At 38.7% G+C, this 17,918-nt stretch overlaps 1 pseudogene; it reads left to right on the forward strand.

Moving 5' to 3' along the window:
- Window positions 1-1,467: 1,467 nt before the first annotated feature.
- LOC104860009 lies at window positions 1,468-16,223 on the forward strand (annotated as a pseudogene).
- The last annotated feature ends 1,695 nt before the right edge of the window (window positions 16,224-17,918 follow it).

Here is a 17,918-nt window from a genome sequence, read left to right on the forward strand (position 1 = left end):
TGGAGAACAGTTAAGATGCAACATACCTAGATTGTACCAATAAACTCAACAAAAAGGAAAAAAAATGAAATGGTGAGTAGATGTATCAACTAATAAAATGATAGACTAAGCATGCTCCCATTCACTGTGTTGGATAATCAAAGGAGGAAAATCAAGGTGTGCCAACTTTGTCTGCATCCTTCATGGCATTTGAACTAAGGATGGAGGGAGGATTAATGAGCTACAACCTTGACTTTACTGCCATAACCTCCTTCATCAGCTCCCCAACTGAGACCTCTTGACAGATGTGGAGTAAAGTAGAACCGATAAGGGGGGAAAAAAGACACAAGCTGTTGCCTGAGGTGATTTATGAAATGGTTCACTACTTTCTTGACACAGTAAGAGAGTGACAGTCATGTAAATCAAAAAATTTAAATCATTGTGCCCACATTAAGAGCACCCATGAAACTGTCCAGGTCATCAATTGAAAAGTCACCAAATACCTGAAAAAGTCACTTAAGAAGAATCAATATGTGCCATTGTGGCATTGCAAAGGTGGAACTGGTTCATGTCCAAACAGTGGAGATTGACAGTTTTAAGGAAAAGGGTGAATTCTTTGCTGCACCACCTGCTCTAAAATGAAAAGAGTAATGCTGAACTTAAAGGATTTTGATCCAGATTCTCCAGTGACTGAACACATAAAGGTCAACAGATTGCCCAAAATGGGCAGCACAGAGCTCATGGTTGGTTAGATTAACCCGTACCTGAGCTCCGCTTGAGATAATCCTTACTGAAAAGGAACCATTGTTCCTGAACCAGAAGAGGACATTGCAATTAACAAAAGATATCCCCAAAGAAACTGAAAAAAAAACTTATGGCACAGGAACAAAGTAAATACATATATGGCACAGCATAAAATAAATATAAATAAGAAAGTAAACTAAAGAAGGATATAGAGAAGGTCCTAATACTAACCTCATCCCTAATTTACCCTCAACTGGCTGGGTGGAGGAATTTCTTCTGAAAGTAGGAATTCAAAACTTCATTTGCTCCTCAATGTGTTTTTAATTACTCCATATATTTATTTATTAAAGTAAAACACATACACACACAAATACACACTCCTATTTTGGGGCCCCTGCTGGGTCTGGAGCACACTAGGAGCTTGTGATCTATGCTATATAAGTAACTTGGCTTGGTCAGGAAATTCTCCATAGTACAATTATAATGTGAGGCAAGATATGTAAGGATGCTCATTAACCATAAAGGTTATCCCTTCAGCTCCCAAACATTCTGCTCAGCCACCTCAAAGGATTCATTCATTTGGTAAAAATTAGAATAAACACAGAATGCCATATTGAAAGAGAAATATCTTTCAGATTTATTCAAATTTAATGTCAGAAATCTTATCCTAAATTTATGTTTTGCATATTTGCATTGCAAATACTTTTGATCCTAACTGCTAACCTATTTTAATAATTTTATAAGATGGGACTAAAAGAAGTTCTAGGACTAAAATTGATAGGAAAGAAAGGAGGTCTGAAAAGGTATGACATTTGCCATCCCTTCCTCCCACTCCTGTATTGTTAATCTTTAGAAGAGCCATTTGGGGCCATTCTGATTATCTTATCATGGACTGAAGCAGAGTGAAATGAAGTAATTAGGAACTGATGGGAGTTGGGAGGAAAATGTTTAAAACTGGTAGGTGTAAATGTGTTTGGTATATTTTTCAGACCAAGACTTACCTCTAGTGCTTTAGGGAGATATTTTACTAATTCTAAAGGGAAAATCAGGAAAAGAAGTACAGACTTTAAGGGTAGCAAGAGCTGGCCTTCCAGCTCACTAGTTATATGATCTTGCGACATACACTTAATCACTCTAAAGTTGAGGCTTCCTATCTGTTAGTCAGCTCTCTGTTGCTATAACAAAATACCTAAGAAAAACAACTTAAATGGAGGAAAGACTTGTTTTGGATCATAACTTAAGGGGTTTTCATTCATGGTCACTTGTTCACATCACTTTGGGGCTGTAGTTAAGAAGAACATCAAGGCATGGAAAACATGGTGGAGTGTAAAGCTGCTCACCTCATGGTGGCTAGGAAGGAGAAAGAGAAAAATAGAGAGGAGAGAGAGAGAGAGAGATCCTCCAAGGGCATATCCCTAGTGACCTGCTTCTTCCAATGAGGATCCACTTCCTAAAGATTCCACTCCTAGTAAATAGGGAAGGGTGGAGGGGATGAAGGGAGGGCAGGGGTATGGGGAAAAAAATAAGAACCAAGATATATCATGTAAAGGTACAAGATCCCAATGGTAAATGTAACTGTATCGTTTGCTTTAAATGTACCAATAAACTTAACAAGAAAAAAAAAAGATTCCACTCCTAGTAAATAGGGAAGGGTGGAGGGGATGAAGGGAGGGCAGGGGTATGGGGAAAAAAATAAGAACCAAGATATATCATGTAAAGGTACAAGATCCCAATGGTAAATGTAACTGTATCGTTTGCTTTAAATGTACCAATAAACTTAACAAGAAAAAAAAAAGATTCCACTCCTTCTCAGCAGTTTCATTACCTGAAGATCAAGCCTTCCATGCATATGCTTTTGGAGAACAGTTAAGATGCAAACCATAACACTATCTGAAAGGGAATAGTGATGCTCAACAACAAGGCCACACACACACCGAGAGGTCTGACTGGAGATTTTATTCAAGGGAGTAGAGAGAGAGAGAGAGAGAGAGAGAGAGAGAGAGAGAGAGAGGAGGAAGAAGAAGAGAGGAAGAGGAGAGAAGAACAAAAAGAAAAAGGAAGGTCCTTTTATCAGTTTTGGACCAGGCTATTGATTATTTATGTGGTGTGAGCTACTTTTAACCTATCACAGGCCAGCTTGCCTTTTATGGGTCCAGCCCTGCAGAAACAGGTTTCAACTTCTCCATCTTGCTGTGGCCTTGGTGGGAGGGAAATTAAAGATAAGAGCATGAGGTCATTTTAGGAGCCAAAAACTACCAGGAAAATGCAGCCTGTGATGGCGGCATCACAGCAAACTTTAACATGATCAATTCCCTAACACTATCTGTAAAATAGGATTAAAAATACTTGCTCCTAGGATTTGAATCCTGGCAATGGATGGGGAATTTCTGAGGTCTAGCTGCAAGGAAGCACTTAGCCCAAAAGGAGTTAGCCAAGGAACTTCATTTATGTGTCTCTGCCTCCTACCACCACCATTCTACCTCCTTGTTCTACTTTCCCCTCTTTGTACCCAGGTGTTCTTCTCATTTTCACCTTTCCTCTGTTCTTCAACAGCTTATAATTCTCTATATTAAGGGGTAGTATGACCAAGTAAAGATATTCTGCAACCAGGCAGACCTGGATTCAAATGCTGGTTTTTACCAGCTGTGAAAAATAGAGTGAGTTGTTAAATCTTTCCATTGCCACTTCTGTCCAAAGAGGACAACAATAGAGCCTCATAGGTTTGCAGTGAGCCTGCAGTGGAACAAACTTACATCCATGTAAATTACCTAAATTGTGTTCTGTCGTATTATTAAAACTCATCTTTAGCTAAGTAGGATTTCATTTACCTTATCACATCATGAACATTGTTGTCTCTCAGAATTGAAAAATTTCTAGAAGACTTGCTACAGTTTCAGAAAGTTTGTAAGAACTTAGTGACTATTCTAACCCAGGAACGAAAATAAGGCTACTTTGAGCAAATAAAGTCATAGGTCTAATTTGAAGAAGATGCTTTCATTATCTATTTAATGATAATTTGTGACACAACAGTACCTTTAACTGATTCTCACATAAGTACTAGGTATCACATATGTTACAGTTTAATAAACTTTTTAATGAAAAGGCCCCATATTCCATTTATATTTTCCAGTGAAATTCTATCTCCTCAAATAATTTTTAAACATATGGAACTTATTTTCCCTCACACCTGGCTATATTTAATTTGTTGTGAGAGGTTCCTGATTCTGTCATATGACCTATTCCCATGATGCTTAAGGGTTAAATGTGTTTCCTGCTTTCCAGAAAACCAAATAAACTGAATAAGATAACCAATCTGTAGATGCACAAATAAAATATCCTGACCCTACATACACACACACAGTCACCACAAAATGTTCCTGTTTTCTATTAACTTACAGCTTGTGGGTAAGAGGCAGGACAGAAGTAATAAGGACAAGGAAATTATGAATTCTTTAAAGAGAATTACTTAAAATTTTCATATTTTAGTGATTTTTAAAGTTCTCAACCATTTCAAATTTTAGTATGACACCTTAATAAGTTATTTGTTTGATTTATCTGAGTTTTTAATGAGCTAAATACTATAAATACTTAGAATATATCAATTTCAAAAGAAAAATTAGTTTAAAAGCAGCGCAATACCTAATTCAAATGTAGTAATATATTTTGGAAAGTCTTAAGTCTATCTTAAAAATAAAAGCTAAAGAAAAATATAAGTAAAGGCTACAATATGACTTTCAATACTCATCTTTTAAAGCTTGATTACTCTATGTACAACTACTATGATATATTAAGTCAATCTCAAAAAGGTGTTCTTAAATTCTAGATCCATAATTTTCAGTATTAAAAATTATTTTGTGCTATTGGAACTGTGTAAAGATTGCATTTCATGTCTAGCTTGCAGGTATTATGGCAAGGTGTACTTTTGCAGTAGACATGGTTACTTCTGCCACCTGCCATGAGCAAGTCTTAAATAAATCATGTTACCCCACTGAACTAAATCTCATGTATAAAATGGGATTAATATTTTCCTTATCTAATACCTAGTTGTTAGATAATGTGATTCAGTGAAGACATTAAGAGCACAATAGTTGCAGTTTCAATTACTAGTTATGTAGACTTGGGAAAGTCACTTGATCTCTAGATCTTGGAATCCTCACTGAAAGGTGAAGACTAAAATTGCTCATCCCTACAAGCACTTAATACAGTCCCTAACAGTGCTCCAGTTAAAGCCTCAGGGTCAGGTGCCATGGTTTTCTTTTTTGATATAGCCAAAGAACCTAGAAGATAATATAACACACAGGAGGTGTTTAACAAATATCAATGAATTAATTTTAACCCACATACTATCTAGCATCATCTTGACCCATTGTATAGCCAATAGAAAAGTCAGAGTCACACTGAACAATTTTATAAAAACAAAAAGGTGACTCTTACTTTTCTTACCATATTGAGTTTAGATTTCTAGCTTCTACCATTTTGTTTTGCTCTTTATTGTAAGACTTGCTTCTTTAATTTCCATGGTTACTTTTCTTTGATTTAGCTGTTTTACTACTAGAGATAATTCAGAAGCAACGGTGAGCAGGTCTAAATTACAGAGGTACCCACAAAGCAACTTATGCTTGAATGTTAACCTTTTACAAAATATCCCTGGGCCATAGGATTTTCCTCAGGAGAGAAATTACAAGTAATAATTCTGAGAATTCCTTCAGCAATTATGCTGAGTAGCTATATTGTATTGTTCTGAAAAAATTTTTCAGCAACTAGCATCAGAATCTTTCTTTGTTTTCCTTACATTTGTGCATTCATCAAGTTTTTTGCATTTACCATGGGTAGGAATAAAAATAAACAAACACACACATTTTCCAACTCTCCCTTAAGTAGATCTCACCTTTCCATCAAGGAGGACACACCAAAAGCCACCCAATAATGATTAAGGCAATCTCCTTTAGGTGGCTTCTATACAACCTGTGCTAGACATCACAGATTTCATTTCTGAAGCATTCAGCAATTTATTTAGGAAAATTCCATTCAGAGAACCAAAAGAGCATCTGTCTGGATACAAAATTACTGTGTGTATTGCTACCAGGAAGGTATTTGGGAGGAATGTAGCAAAGTGTTTTGCAATGTGAAGAGACAGAAATCAAGCAGTATAGTTAATGTTCTTTTTAGAAAAGTGGATCATTTACTCTAGGAGAAATGTTCTGTTTAATGTTATTTCTCCTACTGTGAGGACTATTAAGAATATAGTAGGTGTGTTTACACACATGATAAATGCAAACAATTCCACTACTAATAGAGACCTACAGACATTTCCTACAGAGGAGCTGTGTGGGGTTGGGGGATTGGGATGCTATGTCAGGAACTTTCCCATTCTTTAAAAGCAGGTTCCATGTTGGGCATTCTTTCTTCCTTGTAGAAAGACCCAGAGACCCAAGAAAAACACTGCTGTAGATGGAAAGACCAAAAAGATATTATGCACCTTTAGAGAGCGAGAACTTGAAGAGTATCTTGGAATGTATCCACCCTATTTCTCAAGACCCTTACTTTGTTCATCATATTATCCTAAGTTTGCATAAAATGTTTATGAGAAAAACAAATCAGCAAACCACATAGAAGGCACTGTTACCTATTCACAAGAGAAGTTGGTAAGGTCAGAAACTGTAGCATCACACTGCCTGGGTTCCAAAACTGACTGTACATTCAGCTCTGCAACTTTGGCCAAATGGACATCCTCTCTGTGCTTCAATTTCTACATAGGTCAGTGGGAGTGATTAAAACCTAAACTATGAGATAAAAAGAGACCTAGAGTCACATAAGGAAAACAAACAGGTGTGCAGTCAATCCAACTAGCATCCAAAGAGTGTGAAATGTTAAAATAGAAGTATAAAGCAAGTCCCTGTAGATTCAAAGGAGTGGCAGTTAAATAAAGCACATTCACATCTAGAGCATAGGAGGGATGATACAACCACCCTGAAATAATATAGCAAAATTATTGTCCAAGATGACCCAAAGATGAAGCCTGAACTAAAAACAAGGATATCTAGATAGATAGATAGATAGATAGATATCCCTGTGTGTGTGTGTGTGTGTGTGTGTGTGTGTGTATTTGACTGTGGTTCTCACCTTCTGCTCTATTTCCAACTTATTACTTTATCAAAATATTACAGACTCTTGAATTCAGAATCTCAGGTAAATTTAATCCACTAAAATTCATAACTCAGCTGGACCACATCACAAAACACAGGTGTAAGCCACTAACAAAAATCATCTTATCAGAAAAATACATATTTTCCCACAAGTATCACAAATAACCATTTAAAAGACTTGCACTCAAAGTCCCCTAAATGTCATAATGATAGGTGCCTTTGTCTTCTCCCATACTAGTCATTAAGACATCCACTAACAATGCTGTTTTTTATTAACAATACTGTTTTGATTACATTTCTCTCTCTTATGGTCTGTCTCTATAGAGACAATCTATAAAGACTGTAGCAATAAAAAATTAAAACAGCAGACTTTTAAAACTGGTCTAAGAATGTCATTGTTTCCTGTAGGTAGAAATGCAATGATATAAAACTCTAGTTTGAAGCATGGAAACCATTAGCAGCTGGCATGGAAATTACCCCATTATTTATTTCTGTTATTAGATGAGATTCTTATGCTGCATAACTCAGTAGAGAGCAACATCTATTTGATTGCACAGGATGAGAGCCTGGCCCATTATTATTAATGTTCCCACCCTCTAGCCATTAAGTAACTGCTCTTTTGGTCTATAAAAGTAGTGCATGAGTAACACAAAAAGGTTTTTACCCTTTTCCAAGATAATGAATGCTAGCCTCTGCTCCAATAAAAAATTCAGTCACCCGCTTGGATATCTTCCTGGGACTGGACATAAGAGTGAATACTACTGGATCCAACTTGTGCCTAGTGGGACAGTATTAGTCTTTTCCCAGGTTGTTCATCTACTTAGAACTCTGGATTTCTGTAAGAGAGATTTGTGAGTACACTCTTTGCTGCAGAAGTTAATGATGGCTCAGCCTTTAGCACAATGCTACAATACATAAGCTACCTGGCATTGACAACAAAATGTTCTCCACTCATGTAGCTCTTTAGATGATTGGAGATCTTAGCATTAGGCATAAAATCTTTTGTTTTTAAACATTCAAAAATAAATAATTCTATAATGGTAGGTATACCTTTCTCTGCTTTCTTTTTCATTTGGTTGTGCTAAAGCTAAATTAAAATTTTCTTGATGACTCTTTCATAGATTGTTTAATGCTTTAGGCCAAAGATGCAAGGATTGATTTTGGCCCTGCAGGACATAATAAGGGCCTGTTGGCGAATATCCAAGTAGAGTCCTATGGTGTCCTGTCCTGAGCAGCTCCTGAATTCCCCCAATGCTGATGCCAGTTAAGAGACCCTCCAATAAGTAAAGCTTTAAGACTCTCTAAATTCACCTTTATGTACTACCAATTGGCTATGTCAGTGAAGGGTCTGCTCTCCAACATCATGTCTCAAGACCAGTTGGGCTTCCACCAAAGGCTATTTGTATTGGATTCCTTGTTCTTCAAAAATACTGAGGAAATTCCTCACAACCAGTGATGCTCTTTGCCATGACTGTCCTCAAACCTGCCCTAAAATCCCAGTATAGCACAATTTTCACATTGGGTTTCAGGAGCTCTTCAAAAAACCTACATTGGATAGCCTCTGATCTTTCTTTGCACTTTGCTTCTGCTTTTCCTGCCTCTTTCCGGCTGGGTCTCTATAGCCTCAAGGCCACCCTACTTTCTGTCCACTGTGCTAGGGCAGAATAAAAATCAATAGACTTTGACCCCTGCATATATTTGGAGGAAATCAGTATTAAGTCACCTGGCCCAGTGAACCATATTCCACTGAGGGCCTCCTAAAAATCCCCTGACTCTCCTTCATCTAATTGGACCAGGTTTTCATGGTCCAGGGGAAATTTCTGGGACTCATGCAGCACTGGGATTACATACTTCCAAGATTATTCGTATTTTCTGTGTCTGTTTCTTTGTCACACACACACACACACACACACACACACACACACAAATAGAAGTAGAAAACCAACCAGATTGCTCTTAGTTTAAACTTTCATTACAAAATGCCTAGACCTAGATATCACCAAAGGAACTCATTCTAATGTGAGGACGATTAATATACTTTATTCTATATGTTTTACTAGGAGAGGAACTGGCCAAAGTGCAGCTTGTTTGGAGAATAGAAACATTGTATTTAAATTAGCAACTGTTATTTTTAAAATATTGATTTTATTAAGAAAAGAACAGAGCCAGATGTGATGGTGCATGCCTGTAATCCCAATAAGTGGAAGGCTGAGGCAGGAGGATCACTGTGAGTTCAAGACCAGCCTGGGCTACATAGTGAGTTCCAGGTCAGTCTCAACTACATAGTGAGACCCTGTCTCAAAAAAACAAAACAAAACAAAAAAAGACAAGAACAGAGGAAGAGTTAGGGATAAGGGACAAGGATTGTGAAGGTGGCACTAAAATATTCTCAAGTTCTTCAGGTTATGCATGAGGGACTGGGGGGTAAGATACAGACAACATAAAATTTACCATTTTATGTAACCATTATACGACTGACAGCATCTCAGTGTCGTTCCGTGCATTCATGTTGTTGAACAAATATAATTATCATCCACCCCTAGAACTTTTTCATCATCCTAAATTGAAACTGTATTCACTAAATAATAACTTTACAGGTTTTCCTGCAGGGAAGGTCCAGGTTCTTTTGCAGGGTGTAAGTTGTTATCAGAGAAGCTACAAGTGTCATCTTTGGCTGCAGATTCATAGTCTGTGCTACAAAAGGAGCTCCTGTCAGACTCCTCTGTCTTCTCCAATTCCCTGGAGGACAAGCAACAGGTTTCTTATTAGAACAATACAGAGAAGGTGAAAGTGTACCTGAGGGTTAGGCCCTTGTTACCTTCAGAATTGGAACGACATGAGGATCAGGGCTGTGTCTGTATTGAGAATATCATAACTCTTGTTCTACAAGCACCCAAGGACTCATTTGCCCTGAAGAGTAATGAACAGGGAGTTGACCAAGCCACCCACAAGTTCATCTTTTATCAGATCTTTGGGCCAGAAGTGGGACAGGCACCCTTCTTCAACCTGACCATGAAGGAGATGGTAATGGATGTGCTAAAAGGGCAGAATGGGCTCATTTGTACATCTGGAGTCACCAACTCAGGGAAAATCCATGCAATCCAAGATACCAACAAGGATGGAGGATCCTGCCCTGGTCCCTGTCTCTGATCTTTAATAGCCTCTGTGGCCAACTTAACCCAAGAGCTGATCTGAAGCCCTTGCTCTCCAGTGAGGTGATCTGGCTAGATAGCAAGCAGATTCAGCAGGAGGAAATGAAGACGCTATCCCTGCTAAATGGAAGCCTCCAAGAGAAGGAGCTGTCTACCTTCTTCAAGAAGAGTGTCTACATTGAAAGTCAGATGGGTATGAGCACTGGCTTTGACAGTGGCATTGCTGGGCTCTCTTCCACCACTCAGTTTACCAGCAGTAGCCAGGTGGATAAAACAAGTCACCAATGGGCACAGTGAGACAGTACTTCAATAAGTATCCCAGCAGACATTTGCTTCTCCAGCTGGATCTCATTCTTGAGATCTACAATGAACTGCTTTATGATCTGTTAGAACCACCTAGCTAGCAACATAAAAGACATACTCTATGTCTGTCTGAGGATCAAAATTGCAATCCATATGAGAAAGATCTCAATTGAATTCATGCTCAAGATGCTTAGGGAGCTTGGAAACTCTTGAAAATGGGTCAGAAGAATCAGGGCTTCACCAGCACCCACATGAACCAGAACTCTAGCTGTGGCCACAGCATCTTCTTAATTCAGATCCTGCACCTTCAAGGGGAAGGAGATGTAGTTTCCAAGATCAGCAAGCTGTCACTCTGTGATCTGGTTGGTTCATGGCATTGCAAAGATCAAAAGAGTGGTGAATGGCTAAAGGAAGCAGGAAATATTAACACTTCCCTCCATACCCTGGGCCACTGTATTGCTGCCCTGTGCCAAAACCAGCAGAACCAATCAAAGCAGAACCTGATTCCCTTCTGGGACAACAAGTTAACTCAAGTGTTCCAAGGCTTATTCACAGGCTGAGGCCATGCCTGAATGATTGTCAGCATGAATCCTCATGTATCAACCTATGATGAAACTCTTCATGTGGCCAAGTTCTCAGCCATTGCCAGCCAGCTTGTGCATGCCCCACGTGTGCAGCTGGGACTCCCATCCCTGCATTCATTCATCAAGGAACACTGTCCTCAGGCCTCCCCTGGTGTAGAGAAAGGGGGTAAGACAGATCCAGGCCTGGATGATCAGATTGAAAATGAAGCAGACATTTCCCTGTATAGTGAGGAAGAGCTCTTACAGGTGGTGGAAGTCATGAAAACCCTGCTTTTGAAAGAATGACAGGAAGGTGGAGCAGATGCAACAACAAAAGCAGTGGTGCTGTGAACATTTGGACACCCAAAAGGAATTATTGGAGGAAATGTATGAAGAGAAACTAAAGAAGGAAGGTGAGATTGGGACAGCTGCTCTGACATCTGATCTCCCTCCAGCCTGCCTGGGCCCAGCCCCTGGGACCGGTAGCCACGCCCTCCCCTGTGGGAGCCGCTACTGCTCCAGCACAAAGAAGGTGAGATTTGGGAGAGCCATTCTGACTGCTCTCCTTCCGGCCTGCTTGGGCCCAGTCCTTGGGACTGGGGAGCCATGCGCTCCCCTGCAGGCACTGCCTTTCCTCCAGCACAAGGAAGGTAGCCACATGGGCACCCCTGAAACACTCCTCCCCCCTGCTCTCAGACCTCCTGATTGGGCCAGTCCTTGGACCCACTCTGGAGAGACATAGCTGGTTATAAAGGGTATTTTTCTGAGCTCCCAACTTTGAACATCTTTAAAGAAAGGGTGGGGGAAATCTGTAGTAGAACTGTGTGGAGTTCAATCCTGCAGGAGGTCGGGGAACTCAATTTGGGCCTTGCAGCCTGAGGTCAGTCTATGTTTCAGAAGTCTGCCATTGGCTAACTGAGATCAGGGGATTGGATTCTGCATATGGCTGCACATGTTGTATATTATGACAGCAGAGATATAGTCTGAAAGAGGCACTTCAAAGTCATTTTTTCTTTCCTTCTTCCACTCTGCAAATTCTTTCTTTTTTCTGTCCTTTTTCACTAACTCAGTCTCTTGCTCCACCATATTATCCCTCACCTCCCTTTCTGTTCCTGCTCCTGCCCTAACTCAGATTTCTTCTTTTATCATTTTTTCTTTTTTCTTATGTTCTTTTTTTCTATCATTTTAACTCAAGGGTCAATAGTTTCAAGGGAAAGTGAGCCCCTATTACTGTTAAGGGGATATATTCTTGTCCTTATACTTGCACTCTGTCTATCCCTTTGAATTGAACAGTTTCTTAAAGATTGTGTGGTCATTGTATGTCCTCTGGCTTCACTGGAAACTTTCTCCAATTCTTTTACTTACCTACTCCTCTCATCCTAACTCTGTCTAAGCCCCCATCCTAAATGGTAAAGATGTTATGTTGAAAAGTATATTCACTGCAAACATATCTTAGGCTGCTCTTGATTTTAATTTAATTCACATGGTTTAAAGGTGATAGGTTAATGACTACCACACGGGGTCAATTTGCAAGTTGTGCTTTATCCTATTGTGTTGCTGATTGTATCAATTAGGATAAAGGACTGTGATTGATTTAACGAGTTGTTTTCTCTGATATTATGAAAAGGAGAATGTCTATGGGTCATTAGAGACTCAAAAACTAAAGCACAACTATATCAGGAAGATTAGATAACCCAGACATTAAATCAAGGACAACCCAACAGCAAAAATAAAAATGAGAAAACACTTAAGCAAGACACAAAGACAGTCTTCCATTTCAACAATGGCGAACAGTAGGGTAAAGGAGGATGAAAAATCTGATAGTGAACCATCAGGACACTCTGAACTCACAGCACAAGATGTAATAAAACAGATCAATCAGGCTCTAGAAAAATTCAAAACAGAAATAATTTCCCAGATAACCATAGAGATGGTGAGCAACATGAAAGTCATGATTTGAGACTCTAGAACAGAAACTGATTAAAAAAAAAGAAGAGCTCAGGACCATGATAGAAGCCATGAAGGCCCAGCATAAGAAATGGAAACAATGAACACCCAACATAGGAAAGAAATGGAATCCATAAAACAGATTCAAACAGATATTCAGGAAATTAAAAACTCTATTGAAAGTGTTTGAAGCAGAATAAAAGAAAGTGAAGATAGAATCTCAGCTATAGAAGATAGGACTGTACTTAGTGATTGTGAAAAGAGAGGTCTCTTAAAAACAGTAAGGTATCAGGAGAAATCAATCCCAAAACTCATAGATGACGCAAAGAAGAATAACATAAGACTGATAGGAATCCATGAAGCAGCAGGAGAAAACCCAAACTAAAAAAGCTGTTCATAGAATTAATGACAGAAAACTTCCCAAACAGAGGGGAAGAATTTGACGTACAGATAAATGAGACATATAGGACTCCAACTACCTATGATTAAAAAAAAAAATCTACACAAAGACATATAATAATCAAGATCCCAGAAGCCCAACAGAAGAACAAAATACTACAAGCAGTAAGAGAAAAGAAACAAATCACATGCAAAGGAAAGCACATCAGAATCACAACAGACTTTTCAACACAAACCCCCAGGTCAAGGAGAGCCTGGAGTGAGGTATTTCAAGTCCTAAAAGAAAACAACCTCCAACCTAGACTGATATATCCTGTAAAACTCTCTTTCAAAATAGGTGGGGAAATAAGATACTTCCATGACTAAAAACACCTGAGAAACTTCATGAATACCAAATCAGTACTACAAGGAATTCTAAACAATATCCTAGAAAAAGACAATGAAGGTCACAACACCATGATGCCCAACAGACCAAATCAAATAGGCAAGGCAAGAAACTAAAAGGAGAGGGCAAAAAATTAAAAGAAGTCAACAAAAGGACAATAACATGACAATAAGAAGTCAGTACATATCAGTTATAACCATCAATGTCAATGGCCTCAATTCACCAATCAAGAGAAATAGACTGGCAGAGTGGATTAAGAACCAAATCCAACAATATGTTGTATACAAGAAACACACCTAGTGCAAAAAGAAGCCCAAAGACTGAAAGTGAAAGGGTAGAAAACAATTCTCCATGTGACAAGAGCCCAGAAAAAGGCAGGGGTAGCAATCTTATTTGCAGACAAAGTAAATTTCAAACCAAAACTGATTAAAAGAGACAAAGAAGGCTACTACATCCTTGAAGGGAACAATTCAAGAGGAAGAGATGACAATCATAAACATATACGCACCAGACATTAATGCCCCCAACTATATTAAACAAATATTAATTAACATGAAAAACCAAATAAGCACTAATACAGTTGTAGTGGGGGATCTAAATACCCCACTATCATAAATAGACAGATCACCTAGGCAAAAAATTAACAATGAAATACTAGAACTGAACCAATCTTTTGAGCACATGGACTTATTAGACATCTATAGAGTGTTCCACCTCACAAAATCAGAATATACATTCTTTTCAGCTGCACATAGGTCATTCTCCAAGATAGACCACATGCTAGTTCATAGAACAGATTTGAGTAAATGCAAAAGAATCAAAGTCATTCCCTGTATATTATCAGATCACAGTGCAATCAAGGTGGAGATCAATAGCATAAGAAACCATAGGAACTTCACAAACACATGGAAATTGAACAACACTCTCTGAACAATCAATGGATCACAGAGGAAATTAAAGAAGAAATCAGACAGTTTTTACAAATAAACAAAAATGCCAATACAAAATACAGGAATCTATGGGACACAATGAAAGCACTTCTACGTGGAAAATTCACAGCACTGAATGCCCACACAAGGAACACAGAGTGAGCTCAAATAAACATATACCTCAAAGAGCTTGGACTAGAGCTTCCATTTGACCCAGCCATAGCTCTGCTGGGTATCTTTCCAAAAAAATTAAAAGAATCATATCACAGTGATATATGCACACCTACATTTATAGTGGCACAGTTTGTAATATCTAAATTTTAGAAATAGCCCATTTGCCCATCAGTTGGAAACTAGATAAAGAAGATGTGTTTTTTCTATGCAATGGAATACTACTCAACCATAATGAATGAAAAATTAGATTCATTCTTAGGAAAATGGATACATATTGAGGATATACTCCTAAGTGAAATAAATAAGTCACACGTGTAAATACTGAATAGTTTCTCTGATGTGAAAAACTGTAACAGCAGATAAGAATCTAATGAGATAACTCACATTGTGAAATGGCAAGAAAAGTGCTAAAGGTGTAGGAAAAGTAGGAAGGGTGGGGAAAGGTAATAAAGGAAAAAATATGAGAAAATGAAAAAATGGAAAAAAAAAGTGTTTGTAAATGGGGAGGGGAGGAGGGGTGAAGAGAGGGCAGGGACAAAGGGAAAAAATGAGAACCAAGACCTGTCATGTAAAGGTACAAGATCCCAATAATGAATGTAACTGTACTGTATACCTAAAATGTATCAATAAACTCAATTTTAAAAAGAGAGAGAGAAGCTAAAGATCCTCAAGGAGTCACTGACAAGTTTTTACCAAGAAGAGGTTCGAGTGGGACAAAAAGATTGAAGAGCTAGAAGTTCTCTTGCATGAAGCCAGATAGCAGTCTGTGGCCCCTCTAGGTCTGAAATGTCCCTACGGTGGTCAAAAAGGTTGGCAACTTCTGCCTCCACTAAGCAGCTCCAGGAGGTTTAAAGATAAACTAGAACAGTGCAAAGCAGAGCTAACCTCCACTACTGAAGAAATACAGAAGTATCAGAAAATGGTAGCCCACCACCCTCAGCCAAGCCTTTTACCACTGATATAGACAAGAAGTTAGAGAAGGGCTAGAAGAATATAACGCTGCTTCAGTCAGAGATTCAGAAACTCAGTGAGTCTCTCCAGTCAGCAAAAAGGGCCTGTTGCCATAGTACTGGGGCAGTAAAACTTCATCAGGTTTTGACTACTTGTGACAATATCTTAATCAAACAGGACCAGACCCTGGCTGAGCTGCAGAATAACACGATGCTAGTGAAACTAGACCTTCAGAAGAAGGCAGCATGCATCTCTGAGCAGTACCATACAGTGGTAAAGCTCCAAGGCCAGTCTTCTGCCAAAAAGCACCTGGGTGCCAACCAGGAAAACCAACAACCAAACTAGCAGCCCCCAGGGAAGAAATCAATCCTTTGAAACTTACTTCCTCGAACAACCATAGTCACAGGTCAACAGACTGCAGCCCGTATACCTGAATCTTGTGCTCACAGTGCTCTCTTTTGCTCAAATCTGAGCCTTTCAGCAAAAAAGTACTAACTGTGGCCAAGGAGAGTGCAGTCACTGTCCTGAGGTGGATCAGCTGCCCAGTTTAATAAGTAGATCTCTTAAGATTTACCATACACCTGGAACTCTCGGCAATACTCAGATGCTAGTTGTTTTTTCCTTCTTGTATTATAATCACCTTCATAGTCTCATATTTTTCCACTCATACATCTATGCACACAAGTTATATGAAATAAAAATATTATTGTTCACATTTATTTTAATTCCAAAATAATAATAATAATAGTAATAATAACAATAACTTTACGTTTTTCCCTTCTCTCAATCCTGCTAACCACCATTTTACTTTCTGTCTCTACGTATCTGGGTAGCTCATGTAAGTGAGATCCTAAAATATTTGTCCTTTTGTAACTGGCTATTTTCACTGACCATAATGTCTTCAAAGCTCATCTATGTTGTTGCATGTGCCAGAATTTCCTTCCCTGTCAAGTCACCAACTATATCAACATATACATCTCATTATATTTATGCCTTCACTTATTGAGGGATAGTTGGGTCACTTCCACATTTCCCCATTGGGAATAATATTGTAGGGGGTCTGTATATTTAACTTCTTAAAGTACTTAGGGTTGGGACTGGCATCAAACTGAGAGCTTTATATATTCTGACCTCAAAATATAATCGGTTAAGAAGACAAATCTGAATTTTTTGCTTACTGCCATATGGAAAGGCACTACCATTAGAGGATTAGAAGTACCCGAGGGGAACAATTTATTAGGTGTGGAGTTCTGATTTAAGGTGTACTGTTCAAGAAGGGCTTAACTGGGATTGCATAAAGATCATGAATCCTAAGAGAACAGTGCACTAGATGCAGCAAGAGAATTTTGAAAAGAGTCTAAGTCTTGTACTATAAATGATCATATCATCTTTTCCATTGATGGATGCTTCAGAAAGTCTTAGAATAAATAATATTAATTTTAAACTTACTTTTCTAGGAATATGAAAATTATGTTAATGAATGCAATGAAATCTTAAAATCTATTTGATGTAGGTATTAAGCAGGATAGATAGCTTAATTCTAATACCAGTGATTTCCCTACCAATACCGGAGCGATGCTAATCATCTTTCCCCAGCCACTTCGCTGGAGTCACTAAGTGGGAGAGTGCCACTGATTAGACTGGTACCAAGGCCCTGCCTTAACCACTGCTTAGGCCTGCCTGCAGATCCTGTCGCTGCAAATTTTGACTTGGGTGATGGCACCAAATCTTCCCTTGATCATTTAACTTTATTCTTTTTTCTTTAAAATTGAGTTTATTGGTACATTCTAGGTATACAGTACAGTTACATTCATTACTGGGATCTTGTACCTTTACATGACAGGTCTTGGTTCTCATTTTTTCCCCTTGTCCCTACCCTCCCTTCACCCCCTCCTCCCCTCCCCATTTACAAACACTTTAATTCCATTTTTTCATTTTCTCACATTTTTTTCCTTTTTTCCCTTCCCCTACCCTGCCATTATTCTCATTAGCTAATACATCAGATCTAAACTCGAGCCTGAATTGTTCCCCTGTGGTCCAGGGCTCCTAATGCAGTATTTTCCCTCACCCAGGTCCTGTCCCTCACTGCCCAGACAGCTGATTATTATCATGACACAGCAGCTTTCCTGCAAAGGTAGCTTCCTCTTCACCTCAACTCCCACTGCTCTGTGTCCTTGTCTGGTGACTTCCAGAATTACATATTGCATTTCTTTATTCTTCCTCTGAAACATGACTGGCCCTCTCTA

Source organism: Fukomys damarensis, unplaced genomic scaffold (genome assembly GCF_012274545.1).
Source record: "Fukomys damarensis isolate Sample0158 unplaced genomic scaffold, DMR_v1.0_HiC HiC_scaffold_29, whole genome shotgun sequence".
Lineage (NCBI taxonomy): Eukaryota > Metazoa > Chordata > Mammalia > Rodentia > Bathyergidae > Fukomys > Fukomys damarensis.